General features: G+C 45.8%; 1 protein-coding gene across 3 annotated transcripts in view; it reads right to left on the bottom strand.

Annotated features, from left to right (window-relative positions):
* CHKB (choline kinase beta) overlaps positions 1 to 22,945 on the bottom strand; it is a 120,110-nt gene that overhangs the window by 24,105 nt on the left and 73,060 nt on the right. Inside the window, exons 9-10 of one of the 3 annotated variants that reach the window (XR_011202352.1) lie at positions 18,644 to 18,731; positions 17,162 to 18,149 (exon numbers count right to left, since the gene is read on the bottom strand). The exons of 1 other annotated variant lie outside the window; for it this stretch is intronic. The gene's annotated coding sequence lies outside the window, so the exon portion shown is untranslated. Of the gene's footprint in view, positions 1 to 17,161; positions 18,150 to 18,643; positions 18,732 to 22,945 lie in introns of those variants that run through there. One more of the 3 variants, XR_011202353.1, reaches the window with a different exon arrangement.

Raw genomic sequence — 22,945 nt, 5'->3', positions numbered from 1 at the left:
AGTAGAGAGTAGCTCTGCAATAGACTGGTTACTCCCTTTATCATCCACTATATGGTTACTTCCCTTTGGGGATGTAAACCACCCTGTTTGAAGTTTTTTAGCTAAGCAACAATGTGAAGATGTATTTTCAGAGTTTCTATCAGTAAGTTTTAGTTTAGAGCAGTGGGAATTGTCCACTGAACCTATTTGTAGTGATGGAAATGCCAGACAGGGATGCTGTCTCAGAAAAGCCATAGCTGGGCAAAAACTTTGTCCATCTGGCTGGAAGAGAGAACAGGGATGCTGTTTCTCTTGAGTTGGAGCAGGGCAGGGATGCTGTCCTATGAGCTCCACACTAGGGCAGGGATGCTGTCCTAAGTGTTGTGAGGTAGTGCAGGGTTTCTGCACTAAAGTTTCTCTGGGAGGGTTGGAGGGATGCTCCATGTTAACTAAAATGGTGCTGTTTTTCTCACCAATGTTAGTTATCCCACAGAGAGGTACTTCCACCTCAGGGAGTCCAGCTTTGCCAGCTGATGATTCCCTTGGAACAGGTGCCACCCCAGGAGAGGTTTCTCCCACCACAGGAATAGTATCCTGAATGGTAGGGTGGTTAGGGGATACTGTGATACCCTTTTTACCTGTTGATGGAGAGGGATCCTGAGTTTTCAGGCCTTCTCTCCTTTGCTTTTTCATTTCACTTGAAATGAGAGGGAACAATTCCTCAGGGATGCCCAGCATGGCTGCATGGGCATAAAACTCTACATCAGCCCAACCTGAGGCCTCTAGGTCATTACCTAAGAGACAGTCTACAGGTAAGCTAGGTGATACCACCACCTGCTTAGGGCCAGTAACTCCACCCCAACTAAACTGAATTATAGCTAAGGGAAGAAACTTAGTGGAGTTATGGACATCAATAATCTTATACTGTTGTCCAATGATGTGTTGTTCAGGAGGCACTAGGTTTTCTGTCACCAAAGTGAAACTGGCACCTGTGTCCCTGTAGGCCAAGGCCTCAACACCATTTATTGAAACTGTCTGCCTGTACTTATCCATTGTAAGGGGACAAGCAGCCAGTGTGGCAAGGCCAATGCCACTAGGTGTGACAGAAACTGTCTTGGGACTGATGACATCAGTTTCCACTATGGACCCATAAGTGAACCCAACTACACCCTTTGCTTGACTGTTGCCAGCAGTCCCACCACTAGTACCACTACTGCTAGGGGCACTAGAGCTTGATGTATTAGTGGTGGTAGGCTCAGGGGGTTTACCTGGACAGGACTTATCCCCTGGCCTATGGCCTCTGTTTTTACACACAAAGCACCAAGGCTTTTTAATGTGTGCAGGTTGGGAAGAAGAGGAAGAATTTGTTTTATCCCCACCCTCTGAAGAGTGTTTAAGATTTGAAGTGGGATCTTTGGTTTTACCCTTATCCCCATGCTTATCTTGAGATTTTTCACCATCTTTCTTCTTATTGCCATCTTTGTCACCCCCTGTATGAACTTTTCTGTTCACCCTTGTTCTGACCCATTTGTCTGCCTTCTTTCCCAATTCTTGGGGAGAGGTCAGATCAGAGTCTATCAGGTACTGGTGCAACAAATCAGACACACAATTATTAAGTATATGCTCTCTCAGGATTGTGTTATACAGGCTTTCATAATCAGTAACTTTACTGCCATGTAACCACCCCTCCAAGGCCTTCACTGAATGGTCAATGAAATCAACCCAGTCTTGTGAAGACTCCTTTTTGGTCTCTCTGAACTTTATCCTGTACTGTTCAGTGGTTAAGCCATAACCATCCAGGAGTGCATTCTTAAGAACTTGGAAATTATTAGCATCATTTTCTTTTACAGTAAGGAGCCTATCCCTACCTTTTCCAGTAAATGATAGCCATAGGATAGCAGCCCACTGCTTTTGAGGGACATCCTGTACAGCACAGGCCCTCTCAAGTGCAGCAAACCACTTGTTAATGTCATCCCCCTCCTTATAAGGGGGAACTATCTTGTGCAGATTCCTGGAATCATGCTCTTTTGCAGGATGACTATGGGGAATACTGCTGCTGCCACCATGGGTTTCTAAACCCAACTTCTGTCTTTCCCTCTCTACTTCTAAAGACTGTCTATCCAAATCCAGCTGTTGCTTCTTGAGCTTCAGTCTGGTTTGTTCCACTCTCAATCTATTGAGCTCCCTTTCTAACAATCTGTCATCAGGGTGGGTGGGAGGGACATTTCTAGATACAGAGGTATGATGGGAATGAACAGAAGGAGACCTGTCCCTTACAGAGGGCACCCTAACAGCTTGGCTACCAGTATAATGTGAGAGCACACCATTAGTATGGTGTGATTCAACCTCTGTACCAACTATGCTAGACTGTCTAGTAATGGGCAGGCTGAGAAGTTTCTTTCCTGAACCTTTTCCTGGGGGAGTCCCTGGATCAGATTGAGAACCATTAGCTACTTTTTCTACAGATTGGGCACTTATGGCCTTATCCTGTACTCTAAGCATATTAATTAACAGTTCTAAGGAAGGATTCTTCCCTACACTCAAACCTCTCTCTATGCAGAGACTCCTTGCTCCTTTCCAGCTAAGGTGATCATATGCAAGTTTGGACAGTTCAACATTTTTTCCTGTGCCAGACATTTTTTAGAGAGAGTTAAAGTGATAGAAAAAGAGAAAAAAAGTTTTCAGAACTTTTTGGAAAGACAGAAAAAACTTTTTAAACTTTTAAGAACTTTTTGAAAGTTTTAGAAGTACTTTTCAGCCCTTAGAAAAGAGTGAAAAGAGGAAATGCTAAACTTTTTGGCTATGTGTATATACACTGACCTTGTTTTGTATATTTTTCTCTTATGAAAAGTACAATGACAAGAGTGGTAAGTAGTCTCAAAGCACTTATCCCACCGCTGCACAACCAATGTAGGAGGCTGGACTGGCTTGTAGTGAGTACCACGGGGTACTTGCACCTTGCACCAGGCCCAGTTATCCCTTATTAGTGTATAGGGTGTCTAGCAGCTTAGGCTGATAGATAATGGTAGCTTAGCAAAGCAGCTCAGGCTGAACTAGGAGACGTGTGAAGCTACCACAGTACCACTTAGTGTCATATGCACAATATCATAAGAAAACACAATACACAGTTATACTAAAAATAAAGGTACTTTATTTTTATGACAATATGCCAAAGTATCTTAGAGTGTACCCTCAGTGAGAGGATAGGAAATATACACAAGATATATATACACAATAGCAAAAATATGCAGTATAGTCTTAGAAAACAGTGCAAACAATGTATAGTTACAATAGGATGCAATGGGGAAACATAGGGATAGGGGCAACACAAACCATATACTCCAGAAGTGGAATGCGAACCACGAATGGACCCCAAACCTATGTGACCTTGTAGAGGGTCGCTGGGACTATTGGAAAATAGTGAGAGTTAGCAAAATAACCCACCCCAAGACCCTGAAAAGTGAGTGCAAAGTGCACCAAAGTTCCCCTAAGGAAAAAATAGTCGTGTTAGAGGGAGAATGCAAGGAAAACACAAATCAGCAATGCAACAACGATGGATTCCTGTCTGAAGGTACCTGTGGAACAAGGGGACCAAGTCCAAAAGTCACAAGCAGCTCGGAGATGGGCAGATGCCCAAGAAATGCCAGCGGTTGGTGCAAAGAAGCTCTTACTAGGCTGAAGAACTGTGAATACTGCAGGAACGACAAGGGCTAGAGACTTCCCCTTTGGAGGATGGATCCCCCACGCCTTGGAGAGTCGTGCAGAAGTGTTTTCCCGCCGGATGGACGCCAACAAGCCTTGCTACACGCAAATCGTGCGTTTGGCGTTTTTGGACGCTGCTGGGGCCCAGGAGGGACCAGAAGGTCGCAAATTGGACCTGCAGAGAGAGGGGACGTCGAGCAAGACAAGGAGCCCTCACTGAAGCAGGTAGCACCCGGAGAAGTGCCAGAAACAGGCACTACGAGGATGCGTGAAACGGTGCTCGCCGAAGTTGCACAAAGGAGTCCCACGTCGCCGGAGACCAACTTAGAAAGTCGTGCAATGCAGGTTAGAGTGCCGTGGACCCAGGCTTGGCTGTGCACGAAGGATTTCCGCCGGAAGTGCACAGGGGCCGGAGTAGCTTGCAAAGTCGCGGTTCCCAGCAATGCAGCCCAGCGAGGTGAGGCAAGGACTTACCTCCACCAAACTTGGGCTGAAGAGTCACTGGACTGTGGGAGTCACTTGGACGGTGTCGCTGGATTCGAGGGACCTCGCTCGTCGTGCTGAGAGGAGACCCAAGGGACCGGAGATGCAGCTTTTTGGTGCCTGCGGTTGCAGGGGGAAGATTCCGTCGACCCACGGGAGATTTCTTCGGAGCTTCTGGTGCAGAGAGGAGGCAGACTACCCCCACAGCATGCACAAGCAGGAAAACAGTCGAGAAGGCGGCAGGATCAGCGTTACAGAGTTGCAGTAGTCGTCTTTGCTACTATGTTGCAGGTTTGCAGGCTTCCAGCGCGGTCAGCGGTCGATTCCTTATCAGAAGGTGAAGAGGGAGATGCAGAGGAACTCGGCTGAGCTCATGCACTCGTTATCTAAAATTTCCCCAGAGACAGAGACCCTAAATAGCCAGAAAAGAGGGTTTGGCTACCTAGGAGAGAGGAAAGGCTACTAACACCTGAAGGAGCCTATCACAAGGAGTCTCTGACGTCACCTGGTGGCACTGGCCACTCAGAGCAGTCCAGTGTGCCAGCAGCACCTCTGTTTCCAAGATGGCAGAGGTCTGGAGCACACTGGAGGAGCTCTGGACACCCCCCAGGGGAGGTGCAGGTCAGGGGAGTGGTCACTCCCCTTTCCTTTGTCCAGTTTCGCGCCAGAGCAGGGGCTAAGGGGTCCCTGAACCGGTGTAGACTGGCTTATGCAGAATTGGGCACATCTGTGCCCAACAAAGCATTTCCAGAGGCTGGGGGAGGCTACTCCTCCCCTGCCTTCACACCATTTTCCAAAGGGAGAGGGTGTCACACCCTCTCTCAGAGGAAGTTCTTTGTTCTGCCATCCTGGGCCAGGCCTGGCTGGACCCCGGGAGGGCAGCTGCCTGTCTGAGGGGTTGGCAGCAGCAGCAGCTGCAGTGAAACCCCAGGAAGGGCAGTCTGGCAGTACCAGGGTCTGTGCTACAGACCACTGGGATCATGGAATTGTACCAACAATGCCAGGATGGCATAGAGGGGGCAATTCCATGATCATAGACATGTTACATGGCCATATTCGGAGTTACCATGGTGAAGCTACATATAGGTAGTGACCTATATGTAGTGCACGCGTGTAATGGTGTCCCTGCACTCACAAAGTTCAGTGAATTGGTTCTGAACAATGTGGGGGCACCTTGGCTAGTGCCAGGGTGCCCTCACACTAAGTAACTTTGCACCTAACCTTTACCAGGTAAAGGTTAGACATATAGGTGACTTATAAGTTACTTAAGTGCAGTGTAAAATGGCTGTGAAATAACGTGGACGTTATTTCACTCAGGCTGCAGTGGCAGGCCTGTGTAAGAATTGTCAGAGCTCCCTATGGGTGGCAAAAGAAATGCTGCAGCCCATAGGGATCTCCTGGAACCCCAATACCCTGGGTACCTCAGTACCATATACTAGGGAATTATAAGGGTGTTCCAGTAAGCCAATGTAAATTGGTAAAATTGGTCACTAGCCTGTTAGTGACAATTTGAAAGTAATGAGAGAGCATAACCACTGAGGTTCTGGTTAGCAGAGCCTCAGTGAGACAGTTAGGCACCACACAGGGAACATTTACATGCACACCTATGAGCACTGGGGCCCTGTGTGACAGGGTCCCAGTGACACATACATATAGGCCACAAACCTATGAGCACTGGGGTCCTGACTAGCAGGATCCCAGTGACACATAACAACCATACTGAAAACATGGTGTTTTCACTATGAGCACTGAGGCCTGGCTATCAGGATCCCAGTGAGACAGTGAAAACAGTGACAAACACCCTGACATACACTCACAAACAGGCCAAAAGTGGGGGTAACAAGGCTAGAAAGAGGCTACCTTCTCACAGTCGCCCGGCAGGGAATGGGAAGGGGCACTTCCAACTCTGGCAGCGCCCTGCCATCAGGACACCGCCAGGCGGTATAACAGCTTGTAATACGGCTGGTGGAGTGCCCCAGCGCCTCCACCCCCCAGCACGACTACTGATAGATTTCCGCCCAAAGTGTGGCGGAAACCAAGCAGTACCCGTAATGTAGTGGGGGGAAGATGCCAGCAAAGTCATATTGACCACCATAATCCTGTTGATAATCACATTCATTGTAGGATTTGTCATTTGTTTATTTTCTGAAATCTGGAACATACCTTACATCAAATTGCGTTGGGCTGAAAGCAGGCTGTGAGGCATAATCACTAGCCTCATCTTCTCCGTCAGACCGTAAGATTTGAGCTGGAGGTAAATTTGACACCTTCAACGATGAATACACAGATTCTTTGAGATTTGCAGTCAGTGGTGTCATTGCCGACGGTGAAATTGTTGTCAACGGAGCAGTGGACAGCATGATTGTTGTCGACAGGGTTCAGCAGTGGGGGTTACGTCAACGATGTTGTCCATGGTAGATCTGATGTCAGTGGTGTGGTCGATGGCAGGTCTGTCAATGGTTTCATCTTTGATGGTGTTGTCTATATTTTTGTCATCCTCTGCACCACTATTGTTGCTGACGGTGTCATTGTCAATGAGGTTCCCTTTGAGGATATGTTTTTTCAAGATGTTTGTTCTTTATTAGAGGTGGCTGCAAGCGTTGTACCAAATAAGTCCATTTCAGGAAATAAGTTAATTTCAGGAAACCACATAGATCTCCTTTTCTGCGCTGCATTCATGGAAGTGTTTGGAGGAGCACTTTTCATGGATTCTTCCCCTCAAGAGGGGGCATCCCCTTCAAAAGGGAAGAAATGCTTTTTAGCCATAAGAAATAATGCCAAACTCTATTCTTAAGAGTCTTAGGAGAAAATGTCTTGCATATATCACATCTTGATGCCTGATCAAAAGGTCTCCCTGGGCCCGAAAAGATAAGTATTCTCTAAAAACAACTCACAGTACTTCTGTGCTGAAAATAGGGCTGATTCAAATCTGGGGCAAAACAAAATGGTAACAGCTTTAGGTTCAGTGAAAGGTTAAAGCAGAACTCTACCTGGGGGCTCCATCACACATGACGTGCGGTAGACGTCTGAGCTATGGTGGCAATATGAGAGCTTACACTTCCACCTCATTGGCTGAAGATTGGTTTATTTCAAATGAGTTGGATGTGCCACTAAATAGATAATATTGTTTAAGGCCTGTGGCCAGCTTAACACTGTATTCTGCTATTTTAAACTACTGTGGATTCCCAGCCTGAGGACAGAGAATGATTCAAGCATGTGGATTTATAAAAGATCCAATGTTGGAGAATTATAAAATCTATACAGATTTCATGGTTATATGGCTAGTGACACAATAACTGCTAAATTATAGAACATACCAGGCCACACACATAAACATATACAATTACCAGTATCCTAACATAATGACATTTGTGCTCCTAGTCCTACAATCGGTCGTTATATGCTGTCTTGTTGATCAGTGTGTAGATTAGAGCAGATCTATACACCTTATGCAAGAAAGAATTTGAAAGCTGTGGCACGAATATGCCCTCTCTTGCACCCAGGAGTTTCTCTCATCAAGACCTTGCAAGTGTCAAGGTCCCCATTCCCATTAAAATCCACTGCATTCTCTGGTCTGGCCTTTTCATAATGACTTCACAAAGTTGACTAACAGACCAAAAAAATGGATGGCAAACTGATCTTCTGAAGGAAAGGAAAAATACAAAACGCTCTTCAAGTAAAAGATGAGGCGGCAGAACAGAGCACTCCAGGAACATAAACAAAGCTTTTTTCAGTATGGCTTGATCAAACCAAAGCTCAGCTCTGAAGCAGTGATTCCATGCACATTCCTAGCATTTGAAGTAATCAAAAGAAAAATCACAGGAAGGTCCATGGTGCCATCTTGGCTTCACATCACATTTGAGGATACCACCTAGGAAAGGAACATTTTTCCTTTGACAAATCATGAGACAGCGCACTGAGCTACTAAGGTCTTCAGAGGCCTGGCCACCATTGTGAGGTTACTGATCTTCAGTAGTTAAGGTACTAATCTATGCCTCTGGAGAGATCAGAGTCCACTAACCTAATGACACCTGCAAAAGCACCCTCCATCCCCCACCTCCCAGAAATAACATTGGAAGCCTGTTGTAGTAGGAGTGAGAGTCTGGAAAGAGGCCCCAGGAAGAAGGTTGGACGTTAATACCCATCAATTAATACGCTAATAGTTGACTGAGCACTGAGATCTTCTGGGCTGATAAACTGGGATCCCATTCTGACCCAGACAGTGTTGCAGCACTTGCATACTAAAGCAATGTCATAGGATTCATTGGTAGCAGAACGCCATTAGACATATATAAATCAGTAATACATCCAGCACTGCAGGGCACAATAAGGGTACCTGGAGTAAACTCCCAAGCCGGTTTTGCCTTTAGAAACTAACTTAGATTGCTACAAGAACTTGCAGATTTTTGATTTCTTACAAGAGTTCTGGGAAAGGAATTTGGAAGATTAAGAAAATAACCAATCTAAATAATGTTGTGCACTAACTAGTCCCAAGTCATTAACATCCAAAAATACAAGGATCACATGATCCAAGATTACTGCTGAAGCCTCTTGCACCCCAGAGGGAAGTCAGTCTGACTTCTTGAACAAACCTGTGGTTAAGACAGAGGAAGATGTAGCAGACTCTGATTTGGAACAAACTCTGTGCCAAATGACTGCTACTTCTCTTTAATCATTTGTCTAGCCATTAAGACAATAAAGACTTGTGAAGGCCCTTGCCTTACAGGTAGAAATGTCATAGCACCCATTAACTTAGCAGTCACTGTTTCCCACTTTTTAAATACCTACTGCTCAGAAGAAACTCTGCCAGCTTGTAAAGGTTTTATGAATTTGAAGATCATACACTCCTGCAATAAAGACATTACAACAAACAGAGATATGTGGGAACAGCTGAAAGTGTCAGCAAATGAAAGTATGCTGTATATGTGTTTAAGACCAGAGATGTGGTCTGGATGAATGCCATACCGTCAAACAGATTAGTGGTTAAGCATGCAGACTGGGGTACTGCATGATGATCAGCAGAAAGCACACTGACTGGCATGCAGATTAGTGGGGGGAGTGCTGCCCAGCTTGAAAGTACACAGACGGTCTAAGACCACATTGTCTAGAAGTGAACACATTGACCGGCCATGGCTGACTGGCCAACTAACTAGAAGGGAAAACACTGGCCCTTGTGGGAACACACACACCAGCTAGGGCTTCACCCACAATAACTTTCTGAGAGCATAAGCACATTGATCAGCCAGAGCTCACACCTGATAAGTTCTCCTGGTTCTGCAATGGCTTCAATGGCACCTGGAATTGGGAAGCTGGTGAAAAGTTTGCAATTAATTGAAAAAAAAAAAAACAGGCCAACACAGACATGATAAACAATGGAAAGAAACTGGCATTATTATTAATTTCTGCAGCTACATCTAAATGAGCTGGGTAGAAATTCTTAATAAGCTAGATAATGATTGTGACAACAGGGAAATGGTCTGGACTAGAATCTGTTAAAGTGAGCTGAAGTAACAGACTGCTTGACATGGCAAAAGCTGTAGTGTTATCTGCCTGTCATCTTCAGACTTTATGTATCCAAACAACATATTTTTTGTGAGGAGTAAATTTAACCCCTTGGGTGCCGTGGACGTAACTGTTACGTCCTCGGCAGCACTGCTCAGGTGCAGAGGACATAACAATTACGTCCTGCACCCAGCCCTTGGGGGAAGCGCTATCGCTCCCCCCCCCCAAGGGCCTACCACCCACCTCCCCTGGGCAGGGGTGGAAGGGTAATCGCTTTCCCTTCCACCCCCGACACCCCTCCCAGTGATGTCTTACGACGTCAGCATGCAATCGCACGCTGACCTCATCAGAGGTTGCCCCAGAGCTTCCAGCACGATCGGAAGAGAAATGCTTATATTTCTCTTCTGATCGGGGGAATGGGGGAGGGCAGAGAGACATGAAAGGAAAGGCTTTTCCTTTCCTTTCATGTCTTTCTGAGCATTTATGCAGCCCGATCGGGGTCAGATCAGCCTATTTTAATTAAGCTGACACTAGGAACCAGGGATCATTTCTTTTTTACTTATTTTTTACACGTGGGGAGAGAACCCTTAGGCAAGGGTCGCGCTCCCCTCGGGGGCAAATTGTTTTTAGGCCATTTCTGCCACCCTTGGGAGCAGATCGGCCTATTTGTATTAGGCCAATCTGCCCCCATGGGGGGCAGAAACCACTAGACACCAGGAAGTTTTTATTTTTACGTCAATGTCACGCAAGGGGAACAACCCCGTAGGCAAGGGTCTCTCCCCTGGGGGGCAAATTTATTTTAGGCCATTTCTGCCCCCCTTGAGGGCATATCGGCCTATTTTATTTAGGCCAATCTGCCCCCAAGAGGGGTAGAAACCACTAGGCACCAGGGATTTTTAATTTTTTTATACTTTTTTTTTTACAGATGGGGGGCGACCCCTTAGACAAGGGTTGCTCCTCTGGGGGCTATTTTATTTTAGGCAATTTCTGCCCTCTTTGGGGGCAGATCAGCCTATTTTTCTTAGGCCAATCTGCTCCCAATGGGGACAGAAACCACTAGTCATCAGGCATTGGTCTGTGTGCGTGTTTTGTTTTGGGGGGCAGCCCCTTGGGCAAGGGTCGCTCCACATAGGGGCACATTACTCTTGGCCATTTCTGCCCCCCTTGGGGGCTGATTAGCCTATTTTTCTAAGGCCCATCTGCCTCCGGGGGGGGGGGGGGAGGGGGGGGCAGAAACCCACCAGACACAAGGGAAGAATTTATTTTAAAAAAAAGAGGGTGGGAGTATGGCCATACCTCCACCCCAAATAAATGGGGACAAAGTTGTTCTGCCCACCGGTGGGCAGATGGGGCAAATTACACCCGATCCACTCCCTGGTGAGAGACCCACAAGGCCCCCCATCTAAATTCCCCTAGGTGTCTAGTTTTAAAAAATGCACAGGTTTGGTAGGTTTCCCTAGGTGCCGGCTGAGCTGGAGACCAAAATCTACAGCTAGGCACTTTCCAAAAAACACGTCAGATTTCAATGTAAAAATGTAATGTGGCCATGTTGCGTTTCCTGTCGGGCGAGGTTAGACCCAAGTAAGGTACCATTTTTATCGGGAGACTTGGGGGAACACAGAATAGCAAAACAAGTGTTATTGCCCCATGTCCTTCTCAACATTTTTTCCTTCCAAATGTAAGACAGTGAGTAAAAAAGACATCTATTTGAGAATTGCTAGTATGGGGACCCCGGAATTCAGAGATGGCAAATAACCACTGCTTCTCAACACATTATCTTGTGCCCATTTTAGAAATACAAAGGTTTCCTTGATACTTATTTTTCACTCTTTATATTTCACCAAATGAATTGCTGTATACCCGGTATTCAATGAAAATCCATGGCAAGGTGCAGCTCCTTTAATGTCTTTGGGTACCTAGGGTTCTTGATGAACCTACAAGCCCTAAATATCCCCGCAACCAGAAGAGTAAAGCAGACGTAACAGTATATTGCTTTTAAAAATCTGCCATAGCTGGAAAAAGTTATAGAAGAAAACGGGGACAGAAAATGCTCTTTTTTTCACCTCAGTTTCAATATTTTTTTTATTTTAGCTGTTACTTTCTGTAGGAAACCTAGAAGGATCTTCACAAATGACCCCTTGCTGAATTAGGACTTTTGTCTACTTTTCAGAAATGTTTAGCTGTCTGGGATCCAGCATTGGTTTCACACCCATTTCTGTCACTAACTGGAAGGAGGCTGAAAGCATAAACAATTGTAAAAATGGGGTATAACCCAGTAAAATGCCAAAGTTGTGTTGAAAAATTTGGTTTTCTGATTCAAGTCTGCCTGTTCCTGAAAGCTGGTAAGATGGTGATTTTAGCACCGCAAACCCTTTGTTGAGGCCATTTTCAGGGAACAAAACACAAGCTGTCTCCTGCAGCCCCCTTTTCCCAATTTTTTTCTTTTTTTAAACAAAATTGTAGCTGTATTTTGGCTAATTTCTTGGTCTCCTCCAGGGGAACCAACAAACTCTGCGTACCACTAGAAACCCCAAGGATGTTGGAAAAAAGGACGCAAATTAGGCATGGGTAGCTTATGTGGTCAAAAAGGTATGAGAGCCTAAGCGCGAACTGCCCCAAATACCCAAAAAACAGGCTCAGCACCTGAGAGGAAAAGGCCTGGCAGCAAAGGGGTTAAAGAACATATGATAAACCTCCTTATAAGGCAGGTTGGGTTGTGTCATGTGAATCTACAACAATCTCAAAGCACAAAACCTCTGCCATGGACAGCAACATTTTCCTTTTTGCTGCACCAAAGCAGTAATTTAACATGTGAGAGTATCCACAATGTAATTCCTAGTGAATGGATGATCAAATTCATACCTTCATATGCCTCACAAAAACATTACCAAAGAAATCAAACTATGATTGAGCAATGAGGTCTACACCAAGTTCTGTCAGCTGGAAAGTAATGCAACTGAATGCACTGCATGAACCAGAGGCCAAGGATGAAAGATTAACCCGCAGCCTATGGAGAAGGACAAACATTAGTTCAGACATTCTTAAGGAACTAGTCAATTAATGTAGCGTAGTAGTGCTTATCTGGCACCCAAAATATGTAAAGAGCTTCCTTTTTTGCAGCAGTTAGTACAGGAAAAAAGGATGGGAAAAAAGGTATTGATGGCTGTGAAAAAGAAATGTCGCCAATAATGTACGACTACTCAATCTTCTTACTTGAAGGCATGGCCTTTGTAGTGTTTGAGTTCCCTGGTTTTGCTAGCTCTGCACAGTGAACCAAAGAAGCAACACTTCTGTGAGGTGTTTGGGTGAAGATGTATGCATAGGTTCAAACGAAGACTGAATTAGGTAGGTTACAGCTTATTCCTCATCTACATCAGTGGGAGGATAGTAGGGTATAATGTGGTAGGTGATAACAGTTTACTGTCTATGTGAAAACTTACACTACTGCACTCAAGCCAATGGAATGCCTGTAGTTTTAATAACTGCTCAGAGCTGTCTAGTGTTCCTACCTGCCCTAAATGGCTATCTAATAAGTAATGCAGATAATGATGAATATTTGCTATTGAAGGAGGAAAAGGTTCCAATTATTCTTAAAATCTCCATGGAAAAAATGGTTCTACTTGTCCACAGAAAAAGTACGCAACATTGGCTGCCTTGCCTTCTCAAAAGTGCATGGATAAAATCACCTAATCTCTAAGACTTCAAGAGCTAAACTGCCAAATTCAGTGACATGATATCTGGGTGTGCAAGGCTGGTGAAGGAACACGGGCATATGGTCAAAATTATCAAACTGCTGCTACATCTTCACATGTCAGTAGTAAGTAGGAGACAGTCCTATCTCAACTAAATCCTTATTGCTTAGGTTCGAGGTTTTGTATAAGAAAAAAAACACTATTTGATTATCACTTAAGCACTAGCTGATCACCTATTCATGTCTTTGTACCGCCTTCTATTATCTTTCTATGATATATACATAACTTTCAATGAACTTTTCAATGTATTAAATAATTATTTTGTGTCTGCATGTCTCAGATCGATTTATTTTGTGTATTTGGGTCTCAATTTATCAAATGTAATTAATAAAATAACTCTGAAAGAACCACTGTTCTTAGCTTGATGTTTGCTTCTCACGGGTTCTTAGGGATATGGGTGTACCCCTATTTGGCTCACTGATATAGAAATGAAGAACATGCAGAGGTTCCAACTGATGTAACTCCTTCTCCCCTTACCTCTTAGATGCATCTAGAGAAGAGCATGGAAAGCATAATTGTCTGCTCCACATAAAAGGGAGACACCACTTTTGAAAGAAAGGAGGCATGCAACCTAGGGACCACCTAGTTTGGAAAATGTGTCATTTATGGTGGACGAACCAACATCATGACACCCCTCAACACAGCCCACAGACCTGATTGCAATGAGGAAAACAGTTTTCAACGTAAGGAGCAGCAGAGTGCAGCTAAGTGGTTCAAAAGGTGTGCACATCAGGAAGCTCAAGACTAAATTAAGGACCCACAGTGGCATATTACAGGAAGTGCAAGGAAACATGACATCCATTTAGGAAAGACATCGGAACAAATTACTTGAATAATGAGAGCTGATCAAGCAAACGAAAAAAGACTGACCGAGCTGACTAATAATCTCAATCTCTGTTAAATGGACTGCCCCAACCCCGCTTGTCCCTGCTACTTAGGGCTGAGCTTGACGATCTGATTCACCTGAAGGAGATGAGGACAGCCATTGGACGTACTGTCTGAATACCAATTAACCAGTCAATTATCTGATTAGATGCGCAAAGCTTTAGTTTTGGTCCTCCCTAAGCTTGGACAAGAACATCTTGATGTGAGCTTATAACGACCGTTATCCCTCCTTAACCTCGACTGTAAGATCCTGGGGAAAGGTCTTGTCATGAATCAGAGTGCAAGTGTTCCTTTATTTGAAGATTTCCCTGCAGCCTATGGAGGAGGACAAACTATTGAGTCTTATTCATGATACGCCCCCAGAAACGCAAGGTAGAGTAGCAGTCTCTCTGGATATCGAAAAGACTTTCGATACACTAAGCTGGGACTTCCTATTGCCTACCTTGGACACCATGGGCTTAGGACCCATGCTTCTGAGCTGGAGCCACACTCTGTACTCTGGACCAATGGCCAGGGTTAAAACAGGTCAGCAGATCTCCGAGTGCTTTCCCATTCAACGAGGGATACGCCAGGGTTGCCCACTCTCCCCGCTACTTTTTGCAGTGGCCATGGATTCCTTGGCCTGCTGCTTGCGATTACACGCACAAGACTGGGCGCTCTCCGAATTGAATTCTTATCACACAGTATCACTAAACGTGGACGATCCACTGATATTCCTCTGTGATGTGGATACTTCACTACCAAATGTGATGCAACTATTGGACTACTTTGGTAAGGTGTCTGGCATTAAGGTCAGCTGGTCCAAGTCCTGCCTCTTCCTGCTTTCTCCCACCCCAGAAATCCACAGAGACCCCCTCTCTGAACCTCGTCTCCAATGGTGCTATGACACCTTCAAATACCTAAGTGTCCAAATGTATCATACTAATGGGGCCCTTAAGGAAGGTAACATTGACCAGGCAATACGGTAATTTTGGGGATCTCTTCCTTTCTGGCACTCATTGCCCCTTTCCGTATTGGGGTGTGTGGCAAGCCCTACCATGCTGATACTGCCCAGCCTATATTTTTCTTTGCAGCACTACCACTGTTGCTGTCAAAAGGCTTTTTCCAGGAACTGAATGGTTAATTACAAGAGCTGATATGGGGAACAGGCCAGCACCGTTTGGCTCTCCCTGTGGCACAGCGAACATTAGTGAAGGGAGGGCTGGGCGCACCCAACTTTGAACTGTATTATGCAGCAGCACAACTTAAATGCCGCATGGGCTGGGTAGACGTGACCCCATTACCCGAGCGAGTGGTCATTCGTGATTCCATAGAAGACACCAATATCTTGGCTGATGGACAGGACCTTCTGGCCCCAACTGGAACTGGGCCAGATGACTGTAGCCCAACAATGCTGGTGATGTTTTATACAAGGCAAGAACCAATATATTCCATATTCGCCACATATCCTACTGCCACAATTACCAAGTATTCACGCCCTAACTAGGTGACATGGCCTGACAGCACTGTGGGCTCCAGGGGTTAATCAAGTGGGCAACCTCTTCAATGATTGAGTCCCTATGCCCTTTCCGGACATAATGGGTGCTTACAATGTGGCTGTTGGTAATTTTCTGGAATATCATACCATTCAACGGACTGTAAGGAACACCGGGAGGCGGGAGAGGCAGAACCACTCATCACCTATTTTACAGGTTCTTCTGACACACTGCACTGCGTGCCGCACCATCTCCTTGCTATATTCAGATCTACTCCCTGAAGCTATGGGGAACAAAGGGGCAGCACTGACCTTATGGAATAATGCCCTCCCGCAACCAGTGACAGGTAAGGCATGGGCACATGCTCTTCAGCAGATGAAAGAGGTGTCTAGGAACCCCTGGTTTCCGTTTCACACAATTCAGTTACGTACATCACACCTGCCTATCATTCCACCGCAAAAAATGCATAATCCGCGAATCAGTGACAGCGTGCCCATACTGCCATTTATAAAATGCTGGTTTTTATCATATGGTGAGGGAATGCCTGCCACTGCGAGTGACCTGGATGGAGATCACAACCATCACAGTGGAACAGGTAGACAATGCCTTTCTACCCACTCCTGAATCGTTCCTGTTGTCCCTTCTTGCCAAAGCCAAGGGGGACAAACACTTACATAGATTCATAGATCTTGCCTTCGTTCTTTTTAAACTTCAAAAAGCCTTGGTGTGAAAGGTGACTTCAGTGCTGGACACAAGGACTTGGCTTCATACACTCCTACAGTGGGCATGTGCAGGGGCCTGCGGGTGGTGGGAGGTAGAGTGGGGGGGGGAGGGGGGTGATGACTTGGACATCTATGTATTTAATATCAAGGTCAAAAACAACACTTGACAGCCATGAAGGGGGCACACCACAACTATCATGGCTAGGTCCAGAAAGCATCTACTTGGAAACTCTCTAGAAATGTACCTGCTTTGCCGGATGGTCCTCACACTAGTTGTCCTCACAAATCACTGAATCCTGCAATGTGTGATACCTTTGACCGTCCACCACGCTGTCCACCCCCCTCTAAGTCCAGTGCTACTGCTCCCTTCCTGCCCTGTGCTTGTCCTGTGCCTCGCCATTGTGACATGCACACCCCAAGATCTACATACCCTAGCGCACGCCCAGCTGCTTTGATTCTGCGCCTATCACCCACATTTGCAGATTTCATTCCTGTGAAAAGGCAAATGACGGTTTTATCTACTAAGAAATACCATACTGATTTACTATGTAATAAGCTATTGCATGTACCTTGTATGGCTGCGGGAGTTTTCCATTGTTACCAAATAATAGAAAAAAAACATGTGGACCAAACCTTTGAGAAAACACATGACATCATCAGGTGATTTGAACAAGGACAATTGATCCAATAAAAACAACAGGCCTTTGCAATACAATAGGCCTCACATTTGTGAAAGTTAGAGCTATTGATACTGTAAATTACAATGTATTTTACATGGGTTGGGATTTAGAGTGGAGTGGGTGAATGTGGTGTGGAGTGGAATTGTTAGTTGTGGAATTGTGTGTGGTGTGGAGTAGATTTGTGTAGTGGAATTATGTGGCATGGTGTGCAGTGGAATTTTGAAGATACTAATTATGTGGTTTTGAGTGTACTGGAATTATGTGGAATGGGATTGTGTGTCATGGAATGTAATTATGTGGAATGGTGCTGCATAGTGGTATTTTGTGGAGTTTAATTATGTGGTGTGCTGTTGAATTCTGTGGCATGATGTGGTATTCTGTTGTGTGGATTAGATGTATGTGCTGTGTAAATGTGTTGTTGAGTTGAATTATGTGGTTTGTTGCCGAATTATGTTGTTTGGAATGGAAATGTATGGAGTGGAATTGTGTTGTGTGGCGCTGTGTGGGGTTGAGTGAAATTATGCTGATTGAAATTATATGGCATGATGTGGAGTGTATTTATGTTGATATGTTGCTATGTGGCAGTTGCCAGTGCCCTAGAGTGGAGTGGGAGGAGTAGATTGTCATAGACTGTATTTGTTGGAGTAGAGTGTCGTATAGTGGAGTAGGGGGAGTAGAGTTGAGTAGAGGGGAGCAGAGTGCAGTGTCTTGAATGTAGGGTCTTGATTGCAGAGTTAGAGTGGAGTGGGGTGGAATGGGGTGGAGACCCACGCAAAATACTTAACAAGCACAGACAGACACTCACACGTGTACACTCAAGCACACATCCACACACAGAACATGCGCACACGCAGACAAACTGAAGCACACATTGTGGAGGATGGCAAAACCGCTAGGGTCCTTCAAGTTCAGGTCACCACACTTGTGCAGAAGAATTTCTGTGATTTCAGGGACGTCGAGCTTCATGACCTTGGGGAAAATGCAAAGATTTAATGACCTGGGCATGTCTCACAAGACACAAAGAGCATCGACGTCTTTAATGCTAACATTAAAAAAATGCCGAACTATTAGCGTGCTTTTATATAGCGCTCAGTACCGCACTTCTGTCGTTCCTAAGCACTGGACATAAGAGGTGTTACCGTTTGCCTAGGACCTAAATGGCAATGCAAAGTTGCAACCACACAATTTAGCCTTTCTGGGGCTTAATTTAAGTATATGTTGCGTATAGTGCAAGCCAGTCTGTCACTACATTAAACGTCCAACAAGCCCAAGACCGAACAGGCTCGTCATATTTCAAAAATACCTATACATCCGTTTTTGCAACGCACTTTTATTTGGGTAGTTTTAAATGGTGCGAATGTGACACAAAGGTATCAGAGCGCTTCACATGAGCACCCGTAGCATTACAGACGGACACGTTGTTTTTTTGGCACGGGGACATTAAGTGATTTGCTCATACTCACAGGATGTAAAGCCTCCTGCCGAGTCTAGAACCCGGTTCCCCAGCTTCTAAGTCGGCAGCTCTAGACGTTACACCATATCCGCTTTGAGCTGGAAACATAAAACAGAGGTCAACATCTCACGTTGCGTTTGGGCCAATATTTAAAATGGTGACAAAAACAGAGAAGTCTGTCAGTGCTTATTAAATCACACCTCTTGCTTTGAGGAAAATGTAAAACTAGGTTACGGCGGTGCTAATGTAGGTCATAACGAACACTTCACGACTGTAAGAGCAAACACAGGATTTTGATTAAAAGAGGGCCACTCCCTCAACCGCATCCCTCTGTCAGACCAAGGCCATTGTCCTGCACCCGAGTCTGTGGTGGTCCGGCTGTGGGAAAGGGAAAGCAGCAGGGAGGAAGAATGAGCAGCGCCGTGCAGAACAAAACAAAGGCAGGCGACTGTCATATTTAAATAAACGCTTCGCATAACTGAAGCCCTGCACGCTCCACCTGTATCACCCTCTCCCTGTGTACACACACGCACACCTGAAGCCCCGCATGCTTGCACCTGTAACAGCCACTCACCGTACACACCACCTACAGGGGCAAGTGAAGAACGGACCCCACCAAGCTGCACGATACTCCTTGTGCCGACTGAGCTGGATTCAATCCCTTATCTTGCCAGACTGCAATAACTTTTTTCATATAGCGCCTGCTACGGCAATGTTGCCATTTCTTGGTACTGTAACCAAAATATGCTGCTAGTTTCAGAAAGTGCTTGCTACTCCATTGCTGGTATTTCTTAGCCCTGTAAATAAATGGGGTTGCAATTACCCAACTCTAGAATGAGCAAGTAATAGTTACAGCTTTTTAAGTACTCCTGGGTAAGCGCCTTGGATGGCAGAGAGACTGCAACTTCCACTCCTAATGGGAAAGAAGCAGGGAGAAAGAACGAGCCATGCTGTGCAGAACAAAACAAAGACGGAAGGCCGCCATATTTAAAGATAAAGTGCGGCATGGAAGAAATCAATCAAAGAAATTTGTAGAGCGTGCTACTCACCCCTGAGGGTCTCAAGGCGCTGGGGGGGTGGGCCAGGGAAGGTCACTGGTCGAACAGCCAAGTCTTGAGGTTCTTTCTGAAGACTAATAGGTCTTTGGTTTTGCGAAGGTCAGTGGGGAGGGAGTTCCAGGTTTTGGGGGCGAGGTAGGAGAAAGACCTGCCTCCTGTGGTGGTGTGCAGGATGCGGGGGACTGTGGCTAGGGCGAGGTCGGCTGATCGAAGGTTGCGTGTGGGAGTGTGGAAGTTTACTCTTTCATTGAGGTAGGTTGGGCCGGTGTTGTGGAGGGATTTGTGTGCGTGGATGAGGATCTTGATTGTGATTCTCTTGTCTATGGGGAGCCAGTGTAGGGATTTGAGGTGTGGTGAGATTCGTTCGTGTCGGGGGAGGCCAAGGACGAGGCGTGTGGCTGTGTTCGGGATTCTTTGGAGTTTGCGTTTGAGTTTGAGTGTGGTGGCGGCGTAGAGGGCGTTGCCGTAGTCCAGTCTGCTGCTGATGAGTGTGTGGGTGACTGTCTTTCAGGTCTCTGGGAGGATCCATTTGAAGGATTTTTTTAGGGTGCGGAGTGTGTGGAAGCAGGAGGAGGTTAGAGCATTGATTTGCTGTGTCATGGAGAGGGCGGGGTCGAGGATAATGCCGAGGTTGCGTGCGTGGGTTGCGGGGGTGGGTGCGGGGCCTAGGGCGGTGGGCCACCAGGAGGCGTCCCATGTGGTTTTGTTGGGGCCGAAGATGATGACTTCGGTTTTGTTTGAGTTAAGCTTGAGATGGTTAGTGGTCATCCAGTTGGCGGTGTCTAGGAGAGCGGCATGTAGGTTGGTTTTGGCGGTGGTGGGGTTGCGGGTGAGGGAGAGGATGAGTTGGGTGTCGTCTGCATATGAGAGGATGGTGATTCCGTGTGCTCGGAGAATGTTGGCTAGGGGGATCATGTAGATGTTGAAGAGTGTGGGGCTGAGAGAGGACCCATGGAGGACTCCGCAGGTGATCTTGGTAGTGTTGGAGTGGAAGGGCGGGACCTGCATTGCAGTGGACAGGCACTAACTAAGATGAATTAATCTGTAGGTGGCCGGTGCGCCTCAGCCAAGAACAGAAATGACATATGGGCTACGCGAACCAGTTAGGAGGCAGCAAAGAAAAGGGACACTGGAGTGTACCTATGGTAAGAAGCAGGCGGGATAAAAGTCCGTTTACTGAATACAGCAGGTCTTGCAGACAATGCATGCGCGCTGCCTAGGCTCAACCTAAAAATGACGGAAGTGCAGGCAAATACCTTTAACAGTGCCCACTGTAAGCCCCTGCTGGGCCAAAGACAGAACAAACAGTAACACCTATGAGAGTTCCTATTACAACTTGTCCATGTTTAGGGTGCCACATCAAGCCAGAAGCATGTTTCAGCGACTGGTTTATACACATTTGTAGAAGGATCCCTGTCCACAAGGATCACATCTACTACTCTGGGAGACAGACTGAATGCAGTCAACTGACATAACCCAATCTCCATGTATGAAAGAGTAGATTGTGAGGCCCGGGTGCATGGCCTAGCCATGTTGCTCCAACTGAAGAGCCTCCAGAGGCAGCAGCCTGATTGGAGAACAGATACTCATGCCCAGAAGTTCTATGGCCCCATTTTCTTGGCCCAATCCAGAGCCACTAGGATAACTTCGGTCAGGTTACTCTTGAACTAAGGGAGGCAGGGGCGGGAAGGCATGCAGGAGTCCCATGCTCCACTCTAGGTGGATTAAGTCTCCAAGAGAGAGCCTTCTTAGATCTGTGTGCAAAAGTACTGACACAGCAAGTTCATGGTGGTGGCGAAGAGACTGAGCCAGGGGTCTTTCCATTGCTGGAAGACACCTTGCGCCACCTCCGGGTGTAGCTGCAATTTTGTGATGTGCTAGGCATCATCGGCTGAGTTTGTCAACCCTGGCATTTAAAAGATTCCACCAGGTGGTGTACGAAGAGGGAGATGCCCTGACAATTCAGCGGTCCAGAGGCACTGGGCCTCTTGACATAGAGCCAAGGACCCCCATCTTCCTCACCTATGCCTTGCTTATAGCAATACCATGGTGCGGTGGTGTCTTCAATGAGATACTAAACCATCCTCCCCTTGATGGACAGCAGAAAGGCTTTCAATGTCAAGGAAAGGCCTTGCAATTCCAGGAGGCTGAAGGCCGCCCGTTTGGCCCATACATAGTGCGACATTAGTTAGTCGAGCTCATGGCACGTTGTGAGTTTCCTTAGACACCCGCGCGCTACACGAACCGTGTGATACACAACGGTTCAGCGGAGACGCGAGGAGTTGTGAGTAAGAGTCTCATCAAGGCAGATTACGAACCGCCAAGACGGCTTTAGATTGTCTTTTTTGCAGTCGCTCGTAAGCGCACAAGCTGGTTCGAACATTTCAAGTAAGTGACACCCAGCTGACAGTGGTGGAGTGTTGGTTCCCCTGCTTTTATTTTATTTTATTTTGGCAGCCTCGAAGGTTTACAAGCAAAGTCTAGCCGTGCCTCAGCGAGTTAACCGGTATTGAGGGATTTCGATACCTTGTATAAAAAAGTAAGGCCCCATCCCGATTATTTCTATAAGATTTGTTTAAAAAAAATGTTCTAAAATATTTTCTTGTTCTCACTGCAAAGACATGCGAGTGAGTTGCTTGTTTTTGGATTCTCTATTTTTCAGTATTGAAAAGAACGCGGTGGCTCCTAAGCAATATTGATACTAACATGAAAAGGTATTGCCCAGAATTTACTGCCTTTTTTGATGGATTCTGAAAACGCATGCTTGTTAACAACATGTGGTGCTTTGACCACTATATATTTTTAATATCTTTCGCTTTTTCTTCTATAACATCTGTCTATGGCATGGTGCCTGACACACTTGTGTAGCAATTACAGATGATCCACAGGAAGTGACAGCTTTGGGCACAGGGATTTATGGTGGAAGTTTGGCACTGACGCACAGAGGAAAGCTCTCTTGTTGCATTGATACCTTAAGTATTTTTAGCCAATTGTGTTGTTTTAATCTTTGTTTTAATTTTTGTAGAGGCTCCGTTGCCCCCTGATAGTCCTGATGAGGCCCTGACTGGAGAGGCCGAAACGCGTTGACACATATTTTGGCGAGATTGTGTTCTCCAAGTCAAGTTACTTTGACAAGAAAATACTTAATATGCACTGCAAAATATCGTTAAAAAATAAATAGGTATTTGTCAGTTGCTGATATTTGAACCTTCAGTCATCGCAACCGAGTGGATTACAATCACAATCTTGTAATG

This window comes from Pleurodeles waltl, chromosome 4_1 (assembly GCF_031143425.1).
Source record: "Pleurodeles waltl isolate 20211129_DDA chromosome 4_1, aPleWal1.hap1.20221129, whole genome shotgun sequence".
Classification (NCBI taxonomy): domain Eukaryota; kingdom Metazoa; phylum Chordata; class Amphibia; order Caudata; family Salamandridae; genus Pleurodeles; species Pleurodeles waltl.
The sequence above is the reverse complement of the archived record's forward strand: the minus strand, read 5'-3'. Positions and strand labels throughout refer to the sequence as shown.